General features: G+C 38.6%; 1 protein-coding gene and 1 long non-coding RNA gene across 2 annotated transcripts in view; one reads left to right on the forward strand and one right to left on the reverse strand.

Moving 5' to 3' along the window:
• HS3ST4 (heparan sulfate-glucosamine 3-sulfotransferase 4) overlaps nucleotides 1-13,414 on the forward strand; it is a 444,956-nt gene that overhangs the window by 303,057 nt on the left and 128,485 nt on the right. The gene's annotated exons all lie outside the window — the stretch shown is intronic.
• Nucleotides 705-13,414, reverse strand: part of LOC140711663 (uncharacterized) — a 58,982-nt gene continuing 46,272 nt past the window's right edge. Inside the window, exon 6 of the long non-coding RNA XR_012092932.1 lies at nucleotides 705-1,568. This is a non-coding gene — a long non-coding RNA (uncharacterized lncRNA). The remainder of the gene's footprint in view (nucleotides 1,569-13,414) is intronic.

Below are 13,414 nucleotides of genomic sequence, written 5' to 3' on the forward strand. Positions count from 1 at the left end.
TGCACAATTATTCTCTATTTTGCTATTTGGGGAAACTTATTCTTTTGCATTAAAATTGGCATTATTTTATAAAATTAACAAAAATGTGGGATCCTATTTAAAATTACATTGCATTAATATGATAATTTTGATGTAATTGATATTTTAAGCCATTAAATTATCCCATACATAGACATAATAGATCTTCCCATTTATTGATATCTTGATTGGTACTCTTAACAAAATTTTATAGGTTTCTTTACATAAGTCCCATGTCTCTGTGGTTTAATGCATTTTAAGTATGTTTAGCTTTTATCATGTTTATGAATAAAATATTTCTTTTCCTTTTCTAGCTAATGAGTGCTTGTTTTAAAAAATATATTGATTTTTGTATATTTATCTCACATCCAGACACTTTGTCAAAATAAAATGGGTTTTAACTGGAGCCTCTTGTAAGTTCTAGACTTACAATAATATCAACAAAGAGAAAAAAAAGTTTTCTCCTTTTCTTGTCTTATTGTGTTTTGTAAAACTTCCAGAAAATTGCAAAATAATACCATTGATGCAGGTCATCCTTTGTTTTGTTTCTGATTTCAGTGAAATAATGTTTAAGAGTTTAAAGACAGCTGTCAGGATCTCCATGTGTCATTTTAATTTCAAAATCAACAGTTATTTTAATCATTTTTCATACAGCATGTTTTTGATGCTGAATTAGCTAGAAATCATTTGGTGGGCAAATGGCAGAAACTGAACTCAAATGAGTTAAAGAGCATTTGTAGATTCACATAACTGAAAAGTTCAGACTACTTCAGAAAAGACTGAACCACGGTTCTCATTCAATGGCATCAACAACCTATATCTTTTCATGTCTTATTTGTGATAATTTTTCACTGGCTTCATGGTCATGATGTCCCTAGTAACCCTGGATTTACCACCTGTCAACTCAGCAACCTCAGCGGAAAGTGTTTATGTTTCCAGTAGTTCCAACTGAAGTCCTAACTTGATTTGGTTATCATGAACCTAAAATCAAATTAGTCACTTTTTCCAGAAGGATTAAAGACTGTGATGGGACCTTCCTGGATCAAGTGCCCCATACTCTGGCTGAATTTGAGACCCAAGATGGGCTTAGAATGGGGAGTAAATGCTTCCTTAAGGAGAAATAAATTATTCCCTAAAGAATAGGGATAGACAAAACAGGAGAATCCACCAAGTGGCTCCTCATTATCCTTGTCTTCCTCCAGATATCTTTTCTGTCTTTTTAAATCATGAATATTCAGCCAGGTGTGGTGGTTCATGCCAGTAATCCCAGCACGTTGTGATGCCGATGAGGGTGGATCAGTTGAGGCCAGGAGCTCGAGAACAACCTGGGCAACATAGTGAAACCACATTTCTACGAAAAGCAAAACAAACAAACAAACAAACAAACCTTAAAACATTAGCCAGGTATGGTAGCGTGCACCTACTGTAGTCCCTGTAGTCCCAGTTACTCGGGAGGCTGAAGTGAGAGGATCACTGGAGCTTGGGAAGTGAAGGATGCAGTGAGCTGAGATTATGCCACTGTACTCCAGCCTGGGCAACAAAGCAAGACCCTGTCTCAAAAAAAGAGAGAATATTCTTATAAAACTGAGCACTGTATCAAAGTGCATTTGGATACAGTAGTGTAGAGAGAGATTATCATCTTCATTCTAGGTAGTATACTTCTGTTACTAAGGATTGCTTCATATTTTTGCTAACCACGTCACGCTTTGGAGTCATATTGAGTTAGTCATTGAATAGCTGTTATCACAGGTGTGACTACTTTCCTGGCCTTAACTATGAAACTTTAGTGCCATATTTAGGTATTTTTAGAATTAGCTCCATCATTCCAGATTATCAGAGTATTTTCCATTCTTGATCTTGTTATTTATTTCTTTTTTCACTTTTCCCAGGCTTATGCCATTTGATGAATAGTTTATCTATGTATTCATACTTCTAAGACTTGCCAAAAAATTCTCACTTCCAGGGATGAATTTTCCTCTCTTCTGCATTTGATGAATTCATAGTCAAAATTTGAGAACTAGCAAAATGTCCCTGCTAAACTGTCCATATAACTTTTCAGTATTTCTCTTTGAGCAATTATGCTGTGCTTTGAAAGAATGCCATATAACAGGTTAAATGACATAAGCATTTCCTGTTCCTTAAAGGTTTGATAGAATTCACTTCTGAAGCTTTCTGGGAATGTATCTTTTTTAAGTTTTAAAATTATTTTTAATTTTTTATAATAAATAATGTGTTTAGACTTTAAAATATCTCTTCTGGCAGTTCTGATTATTTATATTTTTCCTAGCTAATCCATTTCATCTAGAGTTTCTATTAATTTACATAAAATTGAGCAGTATTCTTAGAACCTATGCAAAAGGCGTAGGTTCACCTTAGGCAGGTGAGGTAGGTTGTCCACTATTTAATTCTAACGGACACCATTTATATTTGTAGTGATTTTGTATATTGTAGTACTAATTTCATCATTGTATTTTTTTAGCATTTGGCAGTAAAATGACTTGAGAATGGGGTGTGTTTTTCTTCACTGCACATTGGTGCTGCTAGGGTTAGCTGTGGGATTGCTTCTGCATCTGCGATTATTTCTCCATTTTCATTTCAGTGTTACACATTTGAATTTTGTTCTTATTTTCTTGATTATGAGCAGATGTTTTTTCAGAAAATATAATCATTTACGTTTGGGGTTGTACTGATCATTTCAACTACTTTTTTTTCTATTTTGTAATCTAGTAATTTTTGCTTTTATCTTTGTAAATTGCCATGTATCTTGTTAGTTTTTGTAGGTCCTCAAGTTAAACATAATTGATTTATTTTCATTTATGTAATTTAAAATCCATAACATTTAGAACTATGAATTTTCCTCTGAGGACTACTTTAGACACATACTATGGGTTCTCAAAAATTCACATTGTACTTTCTATTTAAAGTACAATTTTAAATAATTGTATATATGTATGTGTATATATATAAGAATGGTTACGTATATATCTGTTTTCCTGTTAGACCACTCATGAGCAAGGTTTAACAGTCTGTACAGCAATGTATGAGTTTAGAATCCAACAAATGTTTTTCTGTTCTGTAGATAAATGTGTACATGTTGAAAAGTAATTATCTGTAATTTTGCCCAATCTGTTATCATGCTGAGGCTTCAGCAACACAAATCAGATAAAAGAGATGAAAGTTAAGCCCTTGCTGTTTGTAAGACATAGGCACTCCATTTTAGCTTAAGTAACAGAAGAATTTACCAGCTTATGCAACTAAGAAGTCATGAACAATGAAGACTTCAGGCATGACTGGAATCAGGTGCTTAAATGGCATCATCACCTATCTCTTCTTCTCTTCTCCCTCTCACATACACTTCAAATTATAGCTAAGTTTTTCCACATTCTCAGAACGATCTCTCTACATTGTGATAAAATGCCCTTCCTCCACAGATTCAAATATATATGCTCTTCATAAATAACAGAGCTCAAAGAAAAGAGATATATTTTGAGAGGACCAAAGAAAGTCCAGGATGGCAAAACTTGGAATATGTATCTATCCTTGATTGCATTTCCGTGACTAAGGAGACAAAGGACTTATATTGGCCAGCCCTGGTCCTTAATGATATCCTTGAAATCAGAGAAGTGGGATCTGCTCCATGCAAGCCACTAGGATTGAGTAGCATTAGTAAGGAAGGGAGAAAGATATGTCCTTCATAGGAATGGTTATTGGACAGGTAAACAGCTTTTAAAGAGGCTGGTCCTTGGGAGGTCAGACAGTCAAGGTTCACAAAAGGAGTGTGTATACTCTAGGAAGAGCCAAAATTTAAGGGCATTGAATGCCACATTGTAAATATGTGAATTTCATAGATGTCTCACCCTGAGAAGGACAGGGTATTACTTATGTGGTATTCCATTGGGTAACCATTAATTTAAATCTAATCATGAGAAAACATCAGATGAACGCCAGCTGGGGAAAGTTTTGTTTTTTAAAAAATTACCGTATTTTTCAAAAATGTCAAAGTGATAAAAGATAAAGAAAGATTGTGGAAATGTTCCAGATTAAAGGAGACTGAAGAGGCATAGCAATGAAGTGCAATCTGTGATTCTCAAAGGGTCCTGTACTAGAGGGGAAAAAAAAGCAATTAAAGACATTATTTTAGTCAATTTTTATGACATAATTTTTATGACAAATTTATGTCATATTTTAGGTCAATTTATAATATTGGAATTTGGATGGTGGACAAAAGTTTGAATCAGTATTAAATTCAACAAAGAGGATAACTACTGTGGTTATAGAAAAGCATCTCATTCTTAGAAATACATACAAGTATCATGAATAGTGCTGCAATAAACATGTGTGTGCATGTGTCTTTATAGCAGCATGATTTATAATCCTTACTCAGTAATGGGATGGCTGGGTCAAATGGTATTTCTAGTTCTAGATCCTTGAGAAATCACCACACTCTCTTCCACAATGATTGGACTAGTTTACAGTCCCACCAACAGTGTAAAAGTGTTCCTATTTCTCCACATCCTCTCCAGCACCTGTTGTTTCCTGACTTTTTAATGATCGCCATTCTAACTGGTGTGAGATGGCATCTCATGTGGTTTTGATTTGCATTTCTCTGATGGCCAGTGATGATGAACATTTTTTCATGTGTCTGTTGGCTGCATAAATGTCTTCTTTTGAGAAGTGTCTGTTCATATCCTTTTCCCACTTTTTGATGGGGTTGTTTGATTTTTTCTTGTAAATTTGTTTAAGTTCTTTGTAGATTCTGGATATTAGCCCTTTGTCGGATGGGTAAACATCTCCCATTCTGTAGGTTGCCTGTTCACTCTGATGGTAGTTTCTTTTGCTGTGCAGAAGCTCTTTAGTTTAATTAGATCCATTTGTCTATTTTGGCTTTTGTTGCCATTGCTTTTGGTGTTTTAGTCATGAAGTCCTTGCCCATGCCTATGTCCTGAATGGTATTGCCTAGGTTTTCTTCTAGGGTTTTTATGGTTTTAGGTCTAATATTTAAGTTTTTAATCCATCTTGAATTAATTTTTGTATAAGGTGTAAGGAACGGATCCAGTTTCAGCTTTCTACATATGGCTAGCCAGTTTCATGTCCTTTGTAGGGACATGGATGAAGCTGGAAACCATCATTCTGAGCAAACTCTCGCAAGGACAGAAAACCAAACACTGCGTGTTCTCACTTATAGGAGGGAATTGATCAATGAGAACACTTGGACACACTTGGACACAGGGTGGGGAACGTCACACACGGGGGCCTGTTGTGGGGTAGGGGGAGTGGGGAGGGATAGCATTAGGAGAAATACCTAATGCAAATGACGAGTTAATGGGTGCAGCACACCAACATGGCACATGTATACATATGTAACAAACCTGCACATTGTGCACATGTACCCCAGAACTTAAAGTATAATTTTAAAAATACATACAAATATTTAGGGGTAAAAGGTCATGATATATGCAGTGTACTCTAAAATGGCTCTGAAAAATAAATGCGTGCATGTCTATGTGAATATATATAAAGGGCAAATGATGAAGTATTTGGCTTTAATGAAATGTTAATAATAGGTAAATCTAGATAAAACATATAAAGGTTTTTTTGTATTACTTTATTCTTGCAACCTTTCTGTAAGTTTGAAATTATTTACAAATACAAAGCTTAAAAAATATTTGGGTTTATCTTGTAGGCCATAAAAGGTAATTGATGTTTTTCAACAAGTTTGTGATAAATAATATGTTCTTAAGTCTGTTTTGAAAGACACTGAAATTAATATAAATCATCCCTGATTCAGAATGCAATTGATTTTATCCTGTTAGCAGAGATTTCACATCATTCTTTCATTGGTTTTTTTGAGGGCATTTTAAAGGAAATTTGACAAAGGGTTTCCTCAGTGTTTGCACCTACTGTAGCATTTTCTCTGAGGCTCTGAAGTGTCAGTGTCTTTGGAAGAAAGATCTCACTGGTTACAATGGAGAGGGCAGTTTGGGAGGGAGACAACCTGGAGTGGGGAAGAATATTTAGGGGGGTATTGCAATAGCTCAGCCAAGAAATAACGAGGAGAAGACAAGAAAGGATGTATCTGAGAGGTGTTTAAAGTGGGAGTTGTCAGGACTTGGTAACTAATTGAACATGGGGCCCAGGGCAAGGAAGATGAACAAGTCACATTGCTTTAGAATCCGGAGTGGATGATAATGCCTTCTGTGAAAATAAAACATAGGTAGAGGAGTAGGTGAATAGGGAACTCTGGAGAAGCATGGAAGAGATGAATTGTTTGACCATTGATGGTTCTATAGGATTTTCAGTTTCACATATTTGGTAGGAAATTGGAATTACAGAGGTGGTATTCAGAAGAAATCTGAGCATCGTTTTTTGCGGAGGTGGTCATTAATGTTTTGGGAATGGCTGGTATTACTCAGGAAACGTAAGGGCGTACAAAGAGAGGGATACTAACTTAAGATTCTGGGAACACTTTTTTAATGGATTACCCCAGAGCACCTGAGACAACAGATATTCACAATGGAAATATATGTGATGAGGCCAAGTGGGGCCATCGTTGGACCAAGTTCTAGTTGGTTTATTATAGAGGAAATAAACCAGAAATAGTGGAAGAGGTTGACACTCAAATTCCTTGCTGACTGGAAATCTGACTAGCTGACAAATCCAGATAAATGGTGGAAGGATGTGCCTATGATTGCGCCACTGCACTCCAGCCTGGGTGGTTGAGCGAGACACTGTCAAATAGTAAAAAGAAAGGGAGAAAGAAAGGGAGGAAAGGGAAGAAAGAGAAAGAGAGGGAAAGAAAAAGAGAGAGAGAAAAAGGAAGGAAGGAAGGGAGGGAGGGAGGGAGAGAGAGAGAGAGAGAGAAAGAAGGAAGGAAGGGAGGGAGGGAGGGAGGCAGGGAAGGAGGGAAAGAGAGAGAAAGAAAAAAAGAAAGAAGGAAAGAAGGAAGGAAGGTAAAGAAAATGTAGATTTTAGAAAGAGCACAAAGTTTGGGTTATTCAGTATTTGATATTTGTCATCCCCTCCAGAAGTTTCAAGAAAAAAAAACTTTAGCTTCCAAGATGCATTCTTACAATTTTTTTTTATTTGAAAACAAGTCACAGGGGAAGGGCTTATAAAGGCACCAATTTCTGCCTTTTCCTCAAATAGTTTTGACATACTTGACAGGTTCTCATCAGTAATGTTGGGTAGACAAGACATAGATTGGTTAAATCTCTGTCAGATAGAAGGGATGGAAATCTAGCTCCAATTGACTTAAATGAATATATTGGCTCACAGAACTAACAGCCAGGGGTTATATAATACAATGTTTTAACTTGCAGGCTGTACAGCTAGACCTGAGTTAGAATCCTGGTTTCACCACTTACTTAGCTTGTTCAGTTTTCTCATCAGTAAACAGAGATAATTATAAGACCTACATCATAGGGCTGCAATGAAGGTTAATTGATTTAATATAAGTAAATCTCTTAGAACAGGGTCTGACACATGGTAACTGCTCAAGAAATGTTAGCTAATTTTCTCCAGGGATAATGAGTTTCAGGGATGGTTGGATCCTGGTACTCGAGGAATGTCTATCACAAATCTGCCTGTCTCATATTTTGTACTGTCTTTCCTGTTGACATTATTCACAGGCAAGTTCCCCCCTGGGGAAAGATGACCACCAGAAACTGGTGTAGCAGGACTATGTCTTTTGCCTAATATTTGCAGCAAAAGTTCCAACTGTGACTTTCGGCAGAACAACTAAGTTAAAAAGCTGCCCTGAACTGGCCACTATGGTCAGTGGATAAACTGGAGTGATCATTTTCCTGTTTTGGAGCCAAGAGCTGTGTTTGTTTCCATGTCTTTCATGTTGGAGTGTTTCAGCATGGCACTTGAGAAGGTGGGCTGGAGTCAGGGAAGTAGGAATTTCTTGGCCTTGCAGGGTGGGAAAAGTAGACTTCAACCAACACCATGCCATATGCCTACCCCTGTGTGCTGGTGCCTGGCACCTCCAAGTCCTGGGTCTTCCATGTTTCTTTGGAACAGGTTTGCATTCCTCATTTTGGTGTCCATCACTGTGAGTGCCTGATCCCAACTTTTCCCATCCTGCCAAGTCAATTTCTCCACCTACTCTTGTCCCCTCTCTACTTCTGTTTGTTCATGTGTATTTCTACTGTTTGACATATATTTACAGTCGTTTCAGTGATCTTTTTGGAGGGAAAGGAGATAAATGCACAGTTCGTGCCACCTTGTAGTCCTAAGTCCCTGAAAAAGGTTTTCTTAAGGCAGTTGTTCTTGCCATCCTGACAAATAATATTCTTGAGTATAACAGATATCCAGCAGTAATGTGTGTTGGATAAACAGAAAATATTGTGGATTGTATGCACTTCTCTGAGCAGCAGGTACACTTTTTTTCTCTAACATTGATCTGTAGCACACCAGAACTGTGTTTTAATAGCTGTTGATAAATGAACCTATTTTTAAGTACTCTACCAAGATGCTGTGGTAAGGATAGCATTTGGTGGAGAGATTTACAAGGGTTAAGATCATGTGTCCATTAAAGTGCAACCCTATCAATCAGAAATAAAGGTAAAAGGGCCCTCAAATGAAATCTGTGGAAAAACACAACACAAGAAGCAGGCACTTAAATGCTACGGGCACTTCTAGAAGCAAGCATTTCATGAGACAGCTAGAGGCCAATGTCTCTGTGTTACACATATGCAATAGTGTCATCTCCATGCCCATATCCTGGGCTGGCTTATGGAAATATGAAGTTCAATAAGATAAAGTCTTCACTGGGGCTCAGTTTCCAACTGGGGAGACTTAAATCATTTTGGTTAAATATGATGGCTGCCATCATGGTAGAATGGGCAATGTGTGATGTGATACATGGTACCTCCTGAAGAATAAATTAAAGCACCCATTTGAAATGGTTTTTATGATTTCATTTTCTCAGACTCCTCGGTCACTTGTTTACGCCTGAGCTGGAAAGATATTTCTGGATTTTGTCTCCATATGCATTGAATCAGTGCCTATGCTTAATGTTCAGAGTTAACCCATTTTTATTACATTGCCTGTGGTTTTTGTACTTGTTGTTGTTTTTTTTAATATCCTAGTTCACCTTTCCATTTAATAACCTTTCTTCCAAGCATTAAATTTCCTCTTCTAAGCTAAAATAGCGTCTTAAAGGAAAAGGATTCCCACATATGTGTGCACTTTTAGCACTAAAAGCAAAGATCATGTTAAAGTGAATGCAAAACTCTACTTTCTGGATTTGTCCTAGAGCTAGCAAAAATCTACAGTAGGAGGAGATACTCAGGCCAGTTTGGGAAATCAATGGAAAAGTGTAAAAGTGAAATTTTTAAATAATATAGCCCATCCTGAAAACTAAGGTGACTTTGTTTTTGCTCAATAATATAATGAGTTTTATTTTGAGTGATGCTGGATTTAATGGCTAAATCAATATGTGTATTTAGCGTTGGGCTTTATTTCCACACTAAGTGACAGGAGATAAGCAGCCTTGGAGTGTGTTAATTGGTTTGTGTTTAGCATTTACCCTAATCAGCAGTAGCAGAGGTGCCCTGGGCCACTTCAGCTTGGTAATGGGGTTTATCTAAACCAGGATTTGTTTACATTATTGACTGGAGTTGAATTGTTTCTGTTTCTTATACACTTGAACGTTAAGCTGGATTTGCAAGTATAACTCAAGACCTTCAGCATTAGTAAGAATTAACTCAAGTCTGGAACAAGGCAAACCAAATGAGAAGCAAATAAATACCATCATGGCGTCCCTGGCAGAGGATAGCCATGAGGGGATAATAAGATCTAGGGAAGACTTTGCTGTGTGGAAAAAAAAAAAAAAAAAAAAAACCTTTAAACCAGAGATCAGAACTTGGTCTCTGACCAGGGTTTCTCAACTCTGACACAATTACCATTTGGGGCTGGATAATTATTCATTGTGGAGGCTGTCCTGTCCATTGTAGGATATTTAGAAGCATCCATGGCCAGATCATAGTAGCATCCCCTGCTCCCAATTGTGACAAACAAGCAATTCTCCAGACATCCCCAAATGTCTCTTTAGGGGAAAATCACAACCAGTTGAGAATCACTGTGTTAAATGAGGCTCAAGTACAGTTTTGTTTGGTGCATGCAGAGGTTGTTTTTCATTTTGTTTGTTTGTTGGCTTTTTTTTAAGGAAAAATCACAACTGGTTGAGCATCACTGGGTTAAATGAGGCTCAAGTGGCTGGGAGTGGTGGCTCACGCCTGTAATCCCAGTACTTTGGGAGGCTGAGGTGTGTGGATCATCTGAGGTCAGGAGTTCAAGACCAGCCTGGATAACATGGCAAAACCCCATCTCTACTAAAAATACAAAAATTAGCCAGGCATGGTGGTGCACACCTGTAGTCCCAGCTACTTGGGAGGCTGGGGCAGGAGAATCGCTTGAACCCAGGAGGTGGAGGTTGCAATGAGGCGAGATCGCACCATTGCACTCCAGCCTGGGTGACAGAGTGAGACTCCATCCAAAAAAAAAAAAAAAAGGAGGCTCAAATACAGTTTTGTTTGGTATTTGCAGAGATTGTTTTTCAGTTTGTTTGTTTGTTGGCTTTTTTTAACGTGAGAGTGTAAACTACCCAAAGGGTTCATTTTGCCTGCTGCCTGGATAGAGCCAATTTATCAAGACAGGGGAGCTGCAATAGAGAATGAGTTTAACTCACACAGAGCCAGCTGAGTGAGAGGCCAGAGTTTTGCCATTACTCAAATAAGCCTCCCTGAAAATGTAGGGGCTAGGATTTTTCAAGGATGGTTTGGCAGGCAAGGAAATGGGTGTTGCTGGTTGGTTGGGCATTCAATCATAGAGGTGTAGAAAATAGTCCTTGGTGCACCATTGGTGGTCAGAGACACAAGAACCTGAAAAGACATCTCAAAAAGCCAATTTTAGGTTCTACAATAGTGATTTCATCTACAGGAGTAATTGGAGAAGTTGCAAATCTTGTGAGCTGCAGAATAATGACTGGTAATTATTTATATCTATACCTTGGCAGAATTCAGGCTCCTCTCATCCTCCTAACCTGGAAGTCTTTTGCTAACTTTACAGACATGGTTCAGTTTTGGGGAAGGGCTATTATCATTTAAACTATAAATTAATTTTTTCCCAAAATTAGCTTGGCCCAAGCCCAGAAATGCCTAAGGGCAGCTTGGAGGTTAAAGGCACGATGAGGGTTGGTTAGATCAGATCTCTGTCACTGTCATCATTTTCTCACTGTTATAATTTTTGCAAAGGCAGTTTCAAGAGCATTTTAATAGCTTGGAGATTTCATATGCTATGTGGATTTGGGGATTCTCTTGAAATATTGGGAGATCTGACAAATATGTCCTCACTGACACATGACAGTTACCATGAGGAGCTAATTAGTAGTTGCACCTTTACAGAAAGGCACATACTCTTCAGGTCCCCTTGATCTTCACCTCTCTTTATTTTTTCTCAGTTGGCTTTCTCCATCAACCCTGCACAGGCTTCTGGAGGTATCTGCTTTTAAAACTCCTGCTTTAAATTTTGCACATTAGGAAGCTTACTCCTTAGCACCAGGAAGGCAAAAGAGGATTCAGGATCATACGGAAATGGTCTCGGGTCTTGGCTGCACCGGTTACCAACTTTGTAACAGCCCTGTGCCTCAGTTTTGTTATTCACTTGTGAAATGGGAATGTTAACGTCTGCATTTCAGGGAAGTTAGGGGATTAAAAGGAACACTATCTGAAAGTGTCCTGGAATTCAATACATATTGCTGCCCCCTCCTGTTTGTTTCACATCCACCTTCATCCTCAGCTTCCATTCAGTTCCCTCCTGACGAAGTGCACAGGTTCACAAGATGAGGCCATTTCCTCCCTTCCTGATTTGTGCTTTCAGGCAATGAAGACGGAAGCCTTCACTCATCAGATGCCATTGTCCTTCAGGAGACATTATGCTCTGTTTTCATGAACTATGAGTAGAAATGGGGGCTTATGAGGCAATATCAAGGAAAGCTGCTTCACCATCCAGCCTTTCTTCCTCCGCCCACCCCCTATCCCCCTACAATCCAAGGACATAAACTTCTGGGGCCCAAGGCAGTTAGACACATGGCCACTGTTTTTTTTTTTTTTTTAAAAAGCAGGAATTCAGTACATGCAGCCATAGATTCCGGGTCATCTGGCATGTATTAAGCACCCACTAGGTTCTAGTATAAGAGAGCCAAAGATCACCTCCTATTCCTAGTGAGCTCTTTGGCTGGATCCAGAAACCAGACAGACATCAGGCAGATTAACAAGAGAAAGGCATATCTATTATATTAGCTGTACATGTACACAGGACTCTTCAAAAGAGAATGAAGTCCAAAGTGGCCAAAGCAAGATGCTTTTATACTTTTTAGACAAAGAATGAAAAATTTGAGAAGAAATGACAGGACAAAGGAGATCTGGCTAGGAATAATAAATTTTTAGGGGAGTCACTTGGAGATATATTGTGGGGTGTAAAACAGGTAGAAGATAAGGCCTACTTCATTATGTCTGTTTATTCAGGTCCATTGCGGCCACCCGTTCCTAGTCTCTGGTGATGAAGGCTGTTTTTTCACCCTGACACAGGAAGGGTACCCCTCCCAGAGGGATATTTATAACTTGCCATATGCAGGAAGATATAGGTAAGCCAGCACTTTTTGAAACTACAACTTCTCCAATGTTTTCAACTTGAAATAATCAAGATACCAATCCAGGGTCAGGCACGTTGGCTCACGCCTGTAATCCCAGCAGTTTGGGAGGCAAAGGCAGGTGGATCACTTGAGGTCAGGAGTTCAAGACCAGCCTGACCAACATGGTGAAAGCCTGTCTCTACTAAAAATACAAAAATCAGCCAGGTGTGGTGGTATATGCCTGTAATCCCAGCTACTTGGGAGGCTGAGGCACGAGAATCGCTTGAACCCAGGAGGCAGAGGCTGCAGTGATCTAAGATCACATCACTACACTCCAGCCTGGGTGACACAGTGAGACCATGTCTCTAGGAAAAAAAAAACAAAACCAAGATACCAATAGAGCATATTTTTGGATGGCACGTCTTCACTCCTTCACTAGTCAGTTTCAGGGTCTAAGTCATTTCACATTTACCATCTTAGTTAGCAGCACCCATGCCTAGCCTACTGGTGCTTCCATCCTGCTGGAGGTCCGAGAAACTAGGGAAGTTCCAAGCTAGTCTCATCAGAGCGACACAGGCCTTCATTCAGTTCCTTAAACTCACTGGGTTATTGTCATGCGGTCTTAGCACACGTTGTTTCTTTGGCCTTACATGTTCTTCTTTCCTTCCCCATACCTTTTGCCTAATGAATATTTCTCTTTCTTTACTTTCTGCTCTATCAGGAATTCCTCAGGGAGGTTTTCTCTGATCTCTGATCACA

The sequence above is a fragment of the Chlorocebus sabaeus genome, chromosome 5, assembly GCF_047675955.1.
Source record: "Chlorocebus sabaeus isolate Y175 chromosome 5, mChlSab1.0.hap1, whole genome shotgun sequence".
NCBI classification, from domain to species: Eukaryota; Metazoa; Chordata; class Mammalia; order Primates; family Cercopithecidae; genus Chlorocebus; species Chlorocebus sabaeus.